The 15,911-nt window shown below is 43.4% G+C and overlaps 1 protein-coding gene across 3 annotated transcripts in view; it reads right to left on the reverse strand.

Moving 5' to 3' along the window:
* Positions 1-14,124, reverse strand: part of AFF1 (AF4/FMR2 family member 1) — a 203,713-nt gene extending 189,589 nt beyond the window's left edge. For 2 of the 3 annotated variants that reach the window (XM_023198100.2, XM_023198097.2), the window contains exon 1: positions 13,891-14,124. The gene's annotated coding sequence lies outside the window, so the exon portion shown is untranslated. Of the gene's footprint in view, positions 1-12,656; positions 12,857-13,890 lie in introns of those variants that run through there. The other variant, XM_023198098.3, reaches the window with a different exon arrangement.
* Positions 14,125-15,911: the final 1,787 nt, after the last annotated feature.

The raw sequence follows: 15,911 nt of genomic DNA on the forward strand, positions 1-15,911 counted from the left end.
ACCTGTAAGAAGTTTTCCTGGAGACAGAATTCCAAGTTCTCATTTGAATTAGAAAATGGTTCTCCAATTCCCAAGTTGCATGAATAAACTCTCTAGTATATATCAAAGGCCAATTGCACTTTTAACTGTGAGGCTGCTTCTCAAAGCCATTTCAGCAAGAAAACAATGTGCACAAGTTTACCATAAGGAGGAGGGGGAGGAGAAAAGGAAATACCATTCCCCTGGTGCCTACTTTGTGCCAAGCATTGTGTTAAATATAAATAAGCCCTTTGAAAAATGGCATTTCATTAATATAATAAAGTTGCAAGGCAGATACTAATATCCTATTTTATAGATAAGAAAATGGAGACTCAAAATCATAAAAAAAAAAAAAAGTAGACTCAGTTTTAAGTAATTTGCCTAAGGTCACAGGTTGTGTCAGCATCCTCACTAGAATTAAAAGGAAGAAAAGTTAAGAGTGTCAAGTATGCAAGAGAAAGGAAATCAACAGGTCATTCTCACAGGAGAATGCAACACTTAACAAGAAAAGTGGGTCCTGGTAACAATCAATCTTAAGATTTTACTTCCACTCATTAAAGGTACTTAATCAAAACAAAACAAAACCCAAATAAAACAACTACTGAGCATTCTTTCAAAACAACACTGAATTTCGGGGAAAAATTAGTATCCAATCTGGGCAGATAGTCTTGCTACTATCTTGTGTAACTCTGGACACAGCCTCTCCTTATGGTTAACACTGTCTACAGCTGTTTCCTTTTCCCTCTCTAGTGAGTATTTATAAATTGACTACACTTATCCTAACTTGCATTAAATAGTTTGTTTTACTTTTCAAACATCCTTAAGACAGAGGTATGTTACTAAATTATCTTACTACAGACTCGACAAACCATTTGATACAAATGGAAACACACATTAAATTTGTAATCATTTTAACTTACCTCTGTTTAAGAGGCTGTTACAATTTTGGCTGAGGTTGAAACACTGAATATAGTCCTTGATAGCTCTATTCTTACTCCTGATAAGGTCTTTTATCTCCCTCTCCATGGAATTTAAATTGCTGACTTGCTAACTACAATGTTTCCATACTAGCAGACATAATTTGTCACTCTATCTCCTCTTTCAAAAGACTGCAGCATGGATGTTGCAAATACTCTAGTTAACTCACACTAGCAGAGATCTGCTTTTCAGGGTCAAACATGTGTCACTCCTGTGACCAGCAATAGTGGCCCCCTAGGCAAGTTTTCTCAATTCTCCAACTCAATCCCCACTCTTCTCCCTCCCCTTTCCTCACCACTTACTATCGCTCACTTTCTCCTTTTTCTCTTTCTCTGCATCCCTCGCTCTACCCCCTGCCTTTTCTGCTCACACTTTCTCTCTCTTGACTTGCAGGGCTGGCACACAGTAAGTGATCAATAAAACATTATTGCATTCCTATTGGCATTATTCTTCATAACACTTCTGTGGAGGCACCTGAAGAGTCCCTGATGGCAGTTCCTCACATGACCCTCCCAATGAAAATGCTCAACCTGCTTTCAATCCAATAGAACCCACCCCTAGGGCTCTTTGGTGGACAGTGATAACAGTAGGAAAGGAGACAGGTTGGGCTGTTGGGTGGCTATCAATCTGAGAGGGGTCCTGAGTTCACTTGTTTGTTCACTGACTGACAGAACCAAACAAATGTATCCTGAGTATCTGCTCTAAGCCAGGTACTAAGAAAAAAAGAGAGTGGGCCGGATGTGGTGGCTCAATCCTGTAATCCCAGCACTTTGGGAGGCCAGGGTGGGCTGAATGCTTCTGCTCAAGAGTTCAAGACCAGCCTGGGCAACATGACAAGACCCCATCTCTGCTAAAAATAAAAATAAATGGCCAGGTGTGGTGGTGCATGCCTGTGGTCCCAGCTACTCTACTCAGGAGGCTGAGGTGGGAGGATTGCTTGAGTAGGGATGCAGGTGGGGGCAGGTGGGGGGGTGATGTAGGTTGCAGTGAGCTGAGATTGCACCACTGCCCTCCAGCCTGGGTAACACAGCAAGGCCCTGTCTCAAAACACATAAAAAATAAATAGAGTGAAGAAAAGACTCTTGCTACCACTGAGCTTACATACTACAGAAGGTAAGCAAAGACACATTCAGTAAAATAGATAGATGTTAGAAAAGCAAAATAGGAGTATAGAGTGCAGAGAGGAATCAAGGTAGGGTACTGCAGTTTTAGTAGGGTGGTCAGAGAACACAACATTTGAGGAAAGACTTAAAGTGAGGAGCAAGCCATGGAGATCTGTAATGAAAAAGGGTCCTCGAGACTGATAAGTAGAAGACTGAAAGAGTGAGCAACGCCCTAGGTCTCACCGCTCAGGAGCACTACAGATTCTTGGGTAGATGAATGGGGTTCAAAGTGAGAGAGACCATAGCTTCTGAGGAATCGAGCCCCTGGACACAGCCAGGGACCTATCTGTGCAACTAAAACCCTTAACTTCGTGAGAGGCTTGATCTTTCCCCACAGAGGGGGAGAGGGGCAGGAAGACTGCATCATGAGATTACTGACTGATATCTCAGTTGTGTCTCACAACAAGGACCAAAGTCAGCCTAAGCAAGGCTGTTGAGGGTGATGTGTGATTTCCACAGCTGTATGAAGAGCCCAGATACACATTACGATACGTTATGAATGTTAGGTTATGTTAGGTTCGAATGGTGGCCTACTGTAGTCAGGAAATTATTATTCTAAACCACCACTAAGAAAGGAATTTAGCGTATGCTTCAATTTAGCAATTCTCCTTTAAGGAATCATTCCTTAAAATACAGTCACATGTGTACAAGGAGGTATGTGCAATAAAATATTGCTTGTAAGAGTAAGAAAATGGTAACAACCTAATACATATCATTTAAAAAATGGCTAATTATGATACATCATAATGAGATGCCTTAAAACATCAAAAAGAACCACATAGGTTTATCTAAGCAAGATCTAAATAAAATGTACAATGTGAGCCAAGTTTTTTGTTTGTTTGTTTAATGCTTTATTATTAAGTTTAGGCATACACGCAAAGTTTGGAATAGCATATACCAAACTGTTAATAGTAGTTTTCTGGAAAGGGAAGAGATTTGGTGAAGAGGCCAGAGCAGGAGATGTAAAAGGGCATCTTCACCTTTTATTCTGTTATGGTATCAATCTTTCAATATAATCCTCCACGGGCCAAGCATGGTGGCTCACGCCTGTAATCCCAACACCTTGGGAGGCCGAGGTAGGAGGACTACTTAAGTTCAGGATCAGCCCTCGCAACATACTGACATCTTGTCTCTACAAAAAATAAAAAAATTAGCTGGGCATGGTGGCACATGCTTGTAGTCCTAGCTACTGAGGAGGCTGAGGCAGGAGGATAGGTTGAGCCCAGGAAGGAGGAGGCTGCAGTGAACCGTGATCTGTGCCACTGCACTGCAACCTGGGTAACAGAGCAAGACTCTGTCTTATTAAAAAAAAAAAAAATTGGGAAAGGCTGGGCAAGGTGGCACATGTCTGTGGTCCCAGCTACTCAAAAGGCTAAGGTGAGAGGGTAGCTCGAACCCAGGAGGTGGAGGCTACAGCGAGCTATGATCACACCACTGCACTTCAGCCTATGTGAAAGAGCAAGGCCCTGCCTCAAAAAAAAAAAAAAAAAAAAAAAAAGGAAAAGAAAATAGGGAAGATATAACTTGGCTCTATTTAAAAACAGAGTAGTGCCGTACAGCAGAAAGAAGCTAGGCTCAAGTGAGCTGCATGATCGCCTTGGACAAGTTAAGCTCTATCAGCCTCTGTGCCCCTACGTGTAAAACGGAGGGCTTCCTACCTAGAGTAACAGAGAAGCATATATCATATCACCGAGCTAAAATACCTAGCACACTGACACATCGTAGCAGCTATATCCACATTAAATTTTATGTGAATGATGCAAACTTTATTTCATTTTGGAATGTTCCATGGCAGGAATGTGCATTACTATCTAAGTGACCCTTCTATAGTCCTCCTTCTCTTGCTTACCAAATTTATTCAGAAATTAAAGTGTCATGTGTATCAAATTGCTTTTCTTCCCCAAATAAACAATTCACAATTCAAGAATGTGTATACACATATATGTGTGAGTATATACACATATATGTAACTTTTATGGACACTCACACCACATACATACAGAGAAAAAAAGAGAGAAGATGAATATAAAAAGTGACTCAAGATGTTTTGAAATATTCTGTTCACTTAGGTCATTAAGTGCCTCCAAACCTAGTATACTCTGGGGAACCTACTCTCAAGAGTCTTTATGACATGCTGGTAGAAGATCCGCTTTGCAACCAGCTATAAGACCTCCAGGCCGGATGCAGTGGCTCACGCCCGTAATCCCAGCTCTTTGGGAGACCAAGGAGGGCAAATCATGAGGTCAAGAGATTGAGACCATCCTGGTTAACACGGTGAAACCCTGTCTCTACTAAAAATAAAAAATAAAAAAAATTTAGCCAGGTGTGGCGTTGGGCGCCTGCAGTTCCAGCTACTTGGGGGGTGAGACAGGAGAATGGCATGAATCCATGAGATGCAGCTTGCAGTGAGCAGAGTCCACTGCACTCCATTCTGGGTGACAGAGCGAGACTCTGTCAAAAAAAAAAAAAAACAAAAAACAAAAAAAACCTCGAGAAAATTATTCTTCTTCTCTAAGGCCTCAGCTTTCTCATCAGTAATACAGGAGTTCATGGGATTGTTGTTGGGTGACATAAAATAATATTTGTAAAAGTCTTAGCACAATGACTGGCTCATGGTAAACATTCAATAAATAGTAGTAGTTGTTCTAGTTATTTTTTTGGCTGGCCAAACCATGTGCTGCGGCAACTCCATATACTAGGGAAGCTTTCTTTCTTTCTTTTTTTTTTTTTTTTTTAACAGAGTCTTGCTCTGTCGCCCAGGCTGGAGTGCAGTGGCACAGTCATGGCTCACTACAACCTCCACCTTCTGAGCTCAAGCAAACCTTCCACCTCAGCCTTCAGAGTAACTGGGACTACAGATGTGTGTGCCACCATGCCCGGCTAATTTTTTTTTTTTTTTTTTTTTTTTTTTTTTTTTTTTTTTTTTTTTTTAGGCAGAGTTTCACTCTTGTTGCCCAGGCTGGAGTGCAATGCCATGATCTTGGTTCACTACAACCTCTGCTTCAGGGTTCAAGCGATTCTCCTGCCTTAGCCTCTCGACTACCTGGGATTACAGGCATGCACCATCATGCCCAGCTGATTTTTTTGTATTTTTAGTAGAGACAGGGTTTCTCCATGTTGGTCAGGCTGGTCTCAAACTCCCGACCTCAGGTGATCTGCCCTCCCAGAGTGCTGGGATTACAGGCATGAGCCACCGTACCTGGCTAATTTTTGTATTTTTGTAGAGACAGGAGTTTGCCATGTTGTCCAGGCTGGTCCCGAAAATGCTGGTATTACAGGTGTGAGCAACTGTGTCCAGCCTGGGAACCTTTTAACTGGACAAACAGAGCAAGTAGTTCCCCAGTCCCAGGACCACAATCTAACTTCCAAAGGAGAATATGAGAAAAATTTCTCTGTCCACAGACCAGAGGCCTGTAAGCTGTTTAGTCCCTTGTCATCTATACTTCTCCTTTACCCAGGAATAACAGTCTCTTGGTAATAGGCAATGTGTCAGGGATAAGTCATGGGTCATACATTCTGTTTTAGTCTGATTCTCTAGAACTCTACTCCAAGTAGAGAGATCTACCCCCTGGGAGAGATCATAATCTCCCAGGACCCCAAACTGATCTGATCATCTACAGTTCCTCTAGGCTCTCAATACATATGGACCTCACAAGCTCAGAAATCCATAAAGGAATACAATTTCCCCAACTATCTCTTCTTCACTTTGAAGTTTTGTTCGGTGGGGTTCTGGAGCTACCCTACACTCAAGTACACATCCCACATGTTGTTGGCTCCCTCTGATCATTAGGCACTCAGCTCAATGACACATTCTCAGAGAGGCCTTCACTGACTCTCAAAGCTAATGTAACAATGCTGTCCCTCAAGGACTCTCTCCAGCCATAATGGAGTAGAGTACTCTCTACTCCATTATGCTTACTATATGGGTTAGGAATGTGTTTAGCTGCAAGTAACAACCGCTTAAATTAATAGAAGTTTATGTTTCTCCTATAGAAAGTCTAGAAGGGGGTGGTTACTTGGCATCCTGTTAGCTATGCAATGAGGGCATCAGGAACTCTGACTTTTTCTGCTCTGCCTATTTAGCATGTTGTCTTTATGCTTGTCATGGTACAGCTTATAAATGAGATATCTCATTCACATTCAAGGCATAAAGAGAAGGAGAAGAGGAAGGTGCGGCTCTGCCTGACATATTTGTCTATTTTTGTCAGAAAAGGAAAATCCTTCCCAAAAATCTTGACTAACAAAAAAACCAGAACTAGGTCACCTGGGCTCTTCTAGCTTTAAAGGAAGCAGGTAAATCAAGATACAAACTGTCATCACTGGCTGAGAACAAACATGATCTATTACTTAAGACTGGACAAATGTAGTCCCTTAGCAAGTAAAGTTCTCTTAGTGACAACAAGAACAGGAATGGCTACTGAGGAGAAAAATAGCAGTGCTGGCCACACTTCTATGTTTTCATAGTACTTACTACTATATGGAGTTAACTTATGCTACATAAATAAATAAATGTTTATTGCTTATCTGTGACTCATTGCTTATCTGGACAGATGAGTCACCTGATTCTGTATAACCATAAAGAAGCTGGGAAACACAGAAAAGCACATGGATATTGGTAGAAAATGTCTCTGTCTCATTCCCTGTGGGCTGGCAAAATATCGTACAAGGCATTGTCCTCATTTCAGAATCTGGACCCTTACAAAAGTTTCTTGGAACAAACTCAAAGTTTGCAATTTATTCAAAGTAAACCAATTACTTCATCTTATGAGACAATATTTACCATAAAAAAAAAAAAGACTGGAACACAATCTCTTCCTTCAAGAATAATAATAGCAAACATTTATGTAGCACTTACTATGCTCTGCTCCAAGAACTTGCCAGATCTTAGTTCCTTTAATCTGTTCAAGTAGTCAATAAAGGAGATACTGCTATACTGCTTGCTCCATTTTATAAGGGGAAAAAAAACAGAGGATTGGAAAGGTGTTGGGAGACAATTTCTCCATGGGTCTGTGGTATTTGTGCATATTTTAACAAGCAGAGGCATCAATTGTCTTTGTTTTGTTTCAGATTATCTTCTTCGAGACAGGGTCTTGCTCTGTTGCCCAGGCTAGAGTACACTGGAAGGATCTCAGCTCACTACAGCCTAGGTCAAGGCTCAAGCAATCCTCCTGCCTCAGTCTCCTGAGTAGCTGGGACTACAGACATGCAACACCATGCCTAGCTATTTTTTATTTTATTTATTTATTTATTTATGAGACAGAGTCTTGCTCTGTTGCCCACGCTGGAGTGCAATGGCATGATCTTGGCTCACTGCAACCTCCACCCCCAAGCAATTCTCCTGCCTCAGCCTCCTGAGTAGCAGGGATTACAGGCATGTGCTACCACGCTGGGCTAATTTCTGTATTTTTAGTAGAGACAGGGTTTCGCCATGTTGGCCAGGCTGGTCTCAATCCTGACTTCAATGATCCACCCACCTTGGCCTCCCAAAGTGCTGGGATTATAGGCGTGAGCCACCGTGGCCAGCCCATCTGGCTATTTTTTTTTTTTTTAATTTTTGTGGAGATGAGATCTCACTATGTTGCTCAGGCTAGTCTCAAACTCATGAGCTCATGCAATCCTCCCACATCATCCTACCAAAGTGCTGCGATTACAGGCATGAGCCACTGCACCCAGCTGTTCCAAATTATCTTTAAAGATGTTTGTATGGTGAATAGCCTTGGAAAGTAGGGATAGTGTCCTAGCACTAAGGGCAGCATGTTTACTATGCAGTATAATCAAGATAAAACTCTCCCTTCACAGGTTTTGTTTGTTTTGAAACGGAGTCACGTTCTGTCACCCAGGCTGGAGTGCAGTGGCACAATCTCGATCTCTGCTCACTGCAACCTCTGCTGCCCCGTTCAAGCAATTCTCCTCCCTCAGCCTCCTGAGTAGCTGGGATTACAGGTGTCCATCATGATACCTGGCTAATTTTTGTATTTTTAGTAGAGACAGGGTTTCACCATGTTGGCTAAGCTGGTCTCAAACTCTTGACCTCAAGTGATCCACCCACCTTAGCCTTCCAAAGTGCTGGGATTAGAGGCATGAGCCACCATGCCCACCCAGCCCCTCCCTTCTCGGGTTCTAATGATTAGGAAAACAACAACAACAACAAGATAAAATCTCCCTGTGAAGAGCAAATATGCTTACTGACAATTATAAAAGACTAGGGAGGCCAGGCGCAGCGGCTCACATCTGTAATCCCAGCACTTTGGGAGGCTGAGGCGGGTGGGTCATCTGAGGTAAGGAGTTCAAGACTAGTATGGCCAACGTGGTGAAACCCCCTCTCTACTAAAAATACAAAAATTAGGTGGGCGTGGTGACACATGCCTGTGATCCCAGCTATGAGTGACTGAGGCAGGAGAACTGCTTAAACCTGGGAGGCTAAGGTTGCAGTGAGACGAGACTGCACCACTGCACTCCAGGCTGGGCAACAGAGTGAGACACTGTCTCACACACACACAAAAAAGATTAGGATTCCCTAAACTCAGGATTCCCTTCCTGTTAATGCAACCCACTGTTTTTGCATGTGTCACTTGGCTCTCATCCTCTCTTCCCATAACCCTTTGGAAAATGGGGGCTTAGGAAACCAGAGTAAGAAAATGTTGATATTCTGGCTGCAGCTATCTTGATGAGTGATAAAGTCATTCATTCCTCTCTAACCCAGGGGTCCATGAAACTGTGGCAGGTTAGTTAGCTTGAGAGAAGAGTAAAATCTCAGACTTCACAAGTGTTGTTGCTGTTGTTTAAAGAAGGGGTCTCACTTTGTTGTCCAGGCTAGTCTCAAATTTCCTGGGCTCAAATGACCCTTTTGCTTCTGCCTCCCAAAGTGCTAGAATTACAGGCATAAGCAGCATTGCTCGGTCAGCCTTCATAGTTCTTGAAAAAAGTAATTTGCCTAAGGTCTGACAGCTTAGTAGATAGCATATCCAAGATTCAAACCCAAGCTGTCTGACTCAGAAACCTTTTTAAACTCTCTGCTATACCGCAGTGGTTCTCAAAGTGTTGTTCCAGAAATAACAGCATCAATATCAGCCGCGAACACGTTACACATGCAAATTCTTGGGCATTACCCTAGACCTGCTGGATCAGAAACTCGGGGGATGGGTAAGAGGAGCACATCTGTGTTTTCATAAGCCTTTCAGGAGTACATTATAGGTCTGAGAACTACTGCCAGACTGCACATATTCACTGTATCTATAAGAGAGGAGGAAATGGTATGAGTACGTCCTGATTTACATAGGGATATGCTCTCAAAAATTTATAAACTGAGCTTTCACAAGTTGAATAACAGTTTTCAAGCACTAAGCAGCTAGTCTGTAAGGCCCTGTATTTAATTTTTAGAAAGGTAAGGATTCTTATCTAGTGCAAATAAGCACCATGTGTCTGTTAAATAGGTTTGCATAATTTTTTCCTTTGGAGGCACAAATGTTCAAAATCCTAAATGAAAATACTTGTTTTTATTCCCATAATGACCAGAAAGAATTACTTACCCAAGGAGAAACACTATTTATATTTTAGAGTCAAGCTGTAATTCTTGAAAAACAGGAAACCACACATCAACATAGCCAACACAGTGTACCATAGTAAAAAGGGCACCAGGCTTTGAGTCACAGAGTCAAGTCACTTAACTTCTTCAACTCAATTTCCTGATTTTAAAATGGAAAATAAATTCCAATTTCAGAGTCACAATTAGGCTTAAATGATTATGCCACGTGAGGAGCTGTTGGTAAACAGAGAAGTGCCAATATAAGTTCCATCTGCATAGGCCCATTTTCTTTCTTCATCATGTTACCATCACAATTTCTCCAACGCTTAGGATACTGTCTGGCTCACAGAAGCTACTCAATACTTACATGGTATTAGGAATGAATATGAGATATTATATTAATGATGTAATTGATTCCTTCAGGCACTATTTGTCACAATAATCTCAGTCTTTTAATAGGAAAAAGTCACTCTAGCAAGAAATCCTTAGTCATGTTTAAAATGGGCCAGATAATTTAAGAAAATCAGCTGATTTTCTTCCCTTCGGGAATACTACTGAAGTTCTGTCCTAAGGCATACAACAGAAACTCCTATTAGCAACCCAGATGACCTTGGGGGTCTCATGGTGTCAAGTCTATAACAATCTGTTGCCCAGATATAAACAATCAGGAATAACGGATGTGTACCTACAAACAGCCACATATTTCACATTTATTTTCATGCTGTGGCAGAATTTTAATAAATGGATTACAGAGTTTATGTAATCGATTTTAAAATCTAAGATCCAAATCAACAACATTAAATAAGCTTCTACTGTGTATTAAAAAAAAAAGAGACTACTAGAAAGCAACTGCCAAGTAAACATCACTTGGGAAGAGAAACTATTGTTGAATTTATTATTTAATGAGGAAAACATCACTTATGAAACTCTATATACTTATGGTAAATACAGTTCCTTTTTTCCTTTTCCTTTATTTTACTTTATTTTTTTTTTGAGATGGAGTCTCGCTCTGTGGCCCAGACTGGAGTGCAGTGGCATGATCTCGGCTCACTGCAACCTCCGCCTCCTGGGTTCAAGCGACTTTCCTGCCTTAGCCTCCCAAGTAGGTGGAATTACAGGAGCACACCATCATGCCCGGCTAATTTTTGTATTTTCAGTAGAGACAGGGTTTTGCCATGTTGGTCAGGCTGGTCTCGAACCCCTGACCTCAAGTGATCCACCCGCCTTGGCCTCCCAAAATGCTGGGATTACAGGCATGAGCCACTGCGCCCGGCCCCAATGAGGTTCCTTAATTTGCACTCTCTCCAACATACTTTCTCAATCTCCCCCAAAATTAGTTAATGGTCTAGAGCCCGGAAATAAAGGAACTTTGGGCCCACAAATTACAGAGTTGAACATAGAACTCCATCAGCTTTTCCAAAAAATATTGAAAACAAGCTTACCCTTTCTAAGCTCAATTTTTTCACCCCTCTTTTCAACTTTCAAGGCAATATGAAACTTCAACTAAACAATCACCTGGCTAAAGTGACTTGTAGGCCAGGCATGGTGACTTCCACCTGTAATCTCAGCATTTGAGGAGGCAAAAGTGGGAGGATTGCTTGAGCCAGGAGTTCAAGACCCACCTGGGTAACGCAGGCAGACCCTCCTCCCCACCCCAATCCATCTCTACCAAAAGATTTTTTAAATTAGCCAGGCGTGGTGACACATGCTTGTAATCCCAGCTATTTGGGAGGCTGAGGAGGGAGGATCCCATGAGCCCAGGAGTTGGAGGTTGCAGTGAGCTATGATTGTGCCACTGCACTCCAGCCTAGGTGACAGAGTAAGAACCTGTCTCAAAAATAAATAAATAAAGTGACTTGTAGAGGTGTCTGATAAAGACTTAACTCATATATATGTATTTTAATTGAATAGTCTCTTCCAAATTTAATCCAAAGTCTAATTAAGCAAGTATCTCAGTCAATTAAAAAAGTAACTTTCACCTCAACCAGCTCTCCGAAATTCAGTTAAACCAGAGAGGAAACAGAAGAGACAGCTAGTTTTGACATGGTCTTATTACCCTATAGTAGATTAGTGATTCTGGTGGCAAAAAAATGCATGCCTGTTATGTATGTAGGAGAAAGCAATGTTTAAAATGGCCTGGACTTCTGTCATAAATTTTCAATCTCTAAATGATCTTTGTATGCTAATTTAACACACTGTTATTCTTCAAAATTATATTTTTGCAAAGTTGAAGAGTTAAGCAAAAGCCAAAGACACAAATTCAATTGTTACAGTGAATGAATAAGGCAGATTAATATTTAACAGTTCATTTTCTTGCAGGTGAAAAGCAAAGAATTCACAGCAGCATACCTGCAGCATACCTACTCCAGCCTCATCATCCTTGTAAGTTATATTTGAAAAAAGAAAACTCTCCAATATCTAAACTCATTTTCCCCAAAAGTCCCACTCTTCAACCTCTATTTGTCTCAAAGTGACCAAATCTATCCCAAATTATTTCCTTGGTTCTCTCCGTAAAAATAGCTTAATTCAAATGAGTTTCTCTAGTTTTACGTATTACTTATGTATTCTCTTGCTTTCTCTCCTCGTCTCCCCTTGGATCGTTTTCCTTTAGTTCTCACCACTGGTTTTCTGCATATTTATCTTCAAATATTCAAGTACAATACTTTCCAACATCCACAAGAGACAACACCTTGAAATTAAAGCAGGCAAACCATCCAGAGTTTTCCATTCTCCGGTGAATCTACTTCCAGAATATCCACTCAAGGAATCCTTCCCACTAAAGATGAAAGGCGAGCTAAGGAAATACATTAGACAGAGGAAGTAAACATTGAAACAGGGCCATGCCTAGGTATTCTTCAGTCCCAGAGAAATAAACCTAGACTCTTGGGTCCAAAGGTCTTTTTCGTGACTTTTACCCCCACCCAGAGGCCGACACTACTCAGGTCTGAGAGAAGTATCCCACAGCCACCTACCTTCTAACACACCGCAGGACCTTGCTCTGAAATAATCTTGCACAAGCCAAATTCTCCACGCCTCTCAGACTCCTACCTAATGTTTCTGTGCCTCAGTTTCTGAGCTCTTCTCACTTTGCAACTGTCCCAGGGAACACTGGGTCTTCGCCTTAATTTACAGGTTTGCACTGAAGGTTTTTAATCAGTCTGGTTTCCCCGTAAGTCACACCCCACAACGTGCACGAAGGGGGGGTTAAAATTATCTCCGCTCCGCCCTTAAATAAAACAAATCACTTGGCTGCAAGGCCTTCCCCCCCAACAGAGACTGGTTCACAGGAGATTCGGACACATCTCCACCTCCAAAGCCAAGTGCCTTCCCGGGATGATTTGCATAATAATATGCGGGTGCTGGTGGTGGAGAAGCTCCGGGAAGAGAAAACTATCAGGACGGTATCGAACCGCCCGCAGGCCCGTCGCAGCTCCATTAATGTAACTACCATCACACTAAGGTAACGTGTGATTCACACTCTCCACCTTCTCTCCCCTCTCAATCCCCGGCTCCGGCGCTCGCACCGTCGGAGAGTTGGGGTGCGACGGTCACAGAGGATGGGACACCCGAGGGAAAAAAGCATTATCAGGAGAAATTAACCAGTCCCACACTCTGAAGACGCCTCTCCCTCTGTCCCAGAAGTAAGTCTCAGAATGTGGCTCCAACTCCTCCCCGGAGACTACGGACCACCGACACACGCCTCCCTCCTGCTCTCAGTGAGACGCGAAGGGAAGCCCTCATCTCTCTCCAGAATAGGCACAGGGGAGGGTCCCGGGGTGCAGGAGAGAAGAATCCCGCTTTTCCCCGCCCCTCCCCCCCGAGAAACTTCTGGGACTCATTACGCAACTCAGGGAGCAGGTCCCAACAACAGGACAGCTCTCCACAAAACGCGGGGTGCACAGGCAAACGTCCGATTTGGGGGCTGGGGGTGAGGAAGGCGCATGAGTATCTTCCCGTGTCCCCGTCCCGTTTTTCTACGCGCTACCTGCCGCGGGATCGCAAGTAGGGCAGTGAGAGCTCTGCGCCCTCGGCCGTTCTCCCCGAAGGCTCCCACCGGAAAAGCGGGAACGCCAGCGACTTGAGTCAGCTTGCTGGGAAGCCGGCAGAGAGGCGGGGAGAGCCTAGGCTTCCGAGAAGTCCGCGGCGGCGGCGGCGGGGGCCAGGCAGACCGACCCCCAGCCCTGGGGGGCGCAGCGCTGCGCTCACCTTCCAGACCCTTCCGTCCTCTAGTCCCGGGTCGGGCGCCCTCGTCACCTCCGCCCTCCCCTGACCTGTTGCGGTGGGAAGGGGCGCGAGTGCAGACAACGCAAAGGAGCGCGTCCTGCCGGGGCTCGGCTGCGGAACCGCGGAGGAAAGGGTGCAGCTGCGGCCGCAACGCGCGCAGGCGGCGGCCGAGTGCGCAGGGGCTGCGCGCGCCCGTCGCTCGCTAGCTGGCTGGGAAGCTCCGTGCGCCGGCCGCCCGGGACGCCCCGAGGCCACGCCCTCCGCGCGAGGCCCCGCCCCCTCACCCCGCCCCCACCTTCTCCCGAGCCGCGGTACCGGGTTCCGCCCCGGCCCGCGCCCTCTAGCTGGCGCCACCCAAGCGGCCAGGGACGTCGCGGCCCTCCCGGGATTGGTGGGAGGATCGTGGGGGAGCGGCAGCTCAGGACGGAATACGGCAGTGACCGCCCCGGTCGCGAGGGTGACCCTGCCCCGGGTTGCTGTAGGGGCGCAAGAACCCTTTCACTTTACGGCGAGATTAAGCTCAGGGTCAAGTTCTGAGCAAAAAGTGTCAAGGAGCCTTTTTGCAGCCTCCTGTACTATTGAAACAGATTCTGTGCCCTTTAAAGGAGATAATAACTAACATCTGGGGAGCGCTTTACAATTTAGAAAAGGCCTTTCACACACAGGCCTGTTTTATCTTCACAACAATCTTATAAAACAGATATATTGTTCACATTTCCCAAATAATGAAACCGAAGCGCTGAAAAGTAAGTATTGTGCTCAATGTCACAGGCTACTAAGTGGCATGGGAAACCAGGTCTCCTGAATCTAGCCTCCGGGTTTCTGCCCTCCACCAGCCCAACCTCAGAAAATTCTAATAGGTTCAGGGGGCTTTGACAAATAGACCGTTGGGAAGAAGGGGAATCTTCAGGTCTAGTTAAGTCGCTGCCTGATTCCTGTTCCTGTTGTGAACATACCAAGGAAAGCAACAGGCTGTCTTCATTGTGTGGTTGCACCTTCCTTCCTGAAAGGGACGCAGAAAGATTACATCAAATGGCCCAGATGAGATTTCACCTCCAATATTTTATAGTTTAAAATGGGTGAAATTATTTGGATGAAGAAAAGCACCTTACTTAAATTTAATATAATATGTAATGTAAATTGGTATAATGTATGAAAATAAGCCCCTCCCTGCCTTCTGTTCTTTCCTCTTTTTAATTTTGTCTCTGCTGCTCTGCTCCTCAACTCTTTTATTGTCCACATAATTGAAAACCTAATTGATGGATATTTGCAATTCCGAATTAAACCTTTGGCTACTTGACTTAATTTTCCGTGGATTGTTTTCCAAAATATAACTCTTCACCCTACTCCATATCCTCCTATCGGGAGATTGGTTTACCTAGACAGCTAAAATAATTAAGGTGTCCCTGATGAAACCTGGTGGTGTATCTATCTAGGATGAAAGTTTTGGTCATCCCTGAGCAGGATGGGACAGGAGTCACCTCTTACAAAGTGTGCACCTTTTAAAGGTTTCTAACAGAGACTGATCTCTATTCTAATCAATAACAAATATTTTAACGTTTTTCCTATATAATGAATACATTTCATTGTGAAACATATATTAGCATGGTAATATATTATAATCTGAAAACTTTTACCACTTCTATCTAAAATGTTTTCCTTTTTTGTGTTCATTTTGTATCATCCCATAGTATCTCCTATAGGGCTATTCAAACTGTGGTCAACTTAGTAAATGATGTTGACAGTGGAAGTGTGATAATTTTATTTTCCTGCCTTTGGAATTGAAGAATGTAATTTTGCAAAAATTTTGTTGAAGATGATGTAACTTTGGTTCAGAGAGTAGCTCATTCCATTTATATCAATATTCTTAAGGCAGTGTGCTAGGTGACAAGCCATATTGATGACAAAGACAGAGCTCCTATTTTCATGACATTCCAGTGTGGTAGCAGAAACAAGCAAGTAATAATTCCAATACACATTTCTATTGATTTATTTCCTGAATG

Source organism: Piliocolobus tephrosceles, chromosome 3 (assembly GCF_002776525.5).
Source record: "Piliocolobus tephrosceles isolate RC106 chromosome 3, ASM277652v3, whole genome shotgun sequence".
Lineage (NCBI taxonomy): Eukaryota > Metazoa > Chordata > Mammalia > Primates > Cercopithecidae > Piliocolobus > Piliocolobus tephrosceles.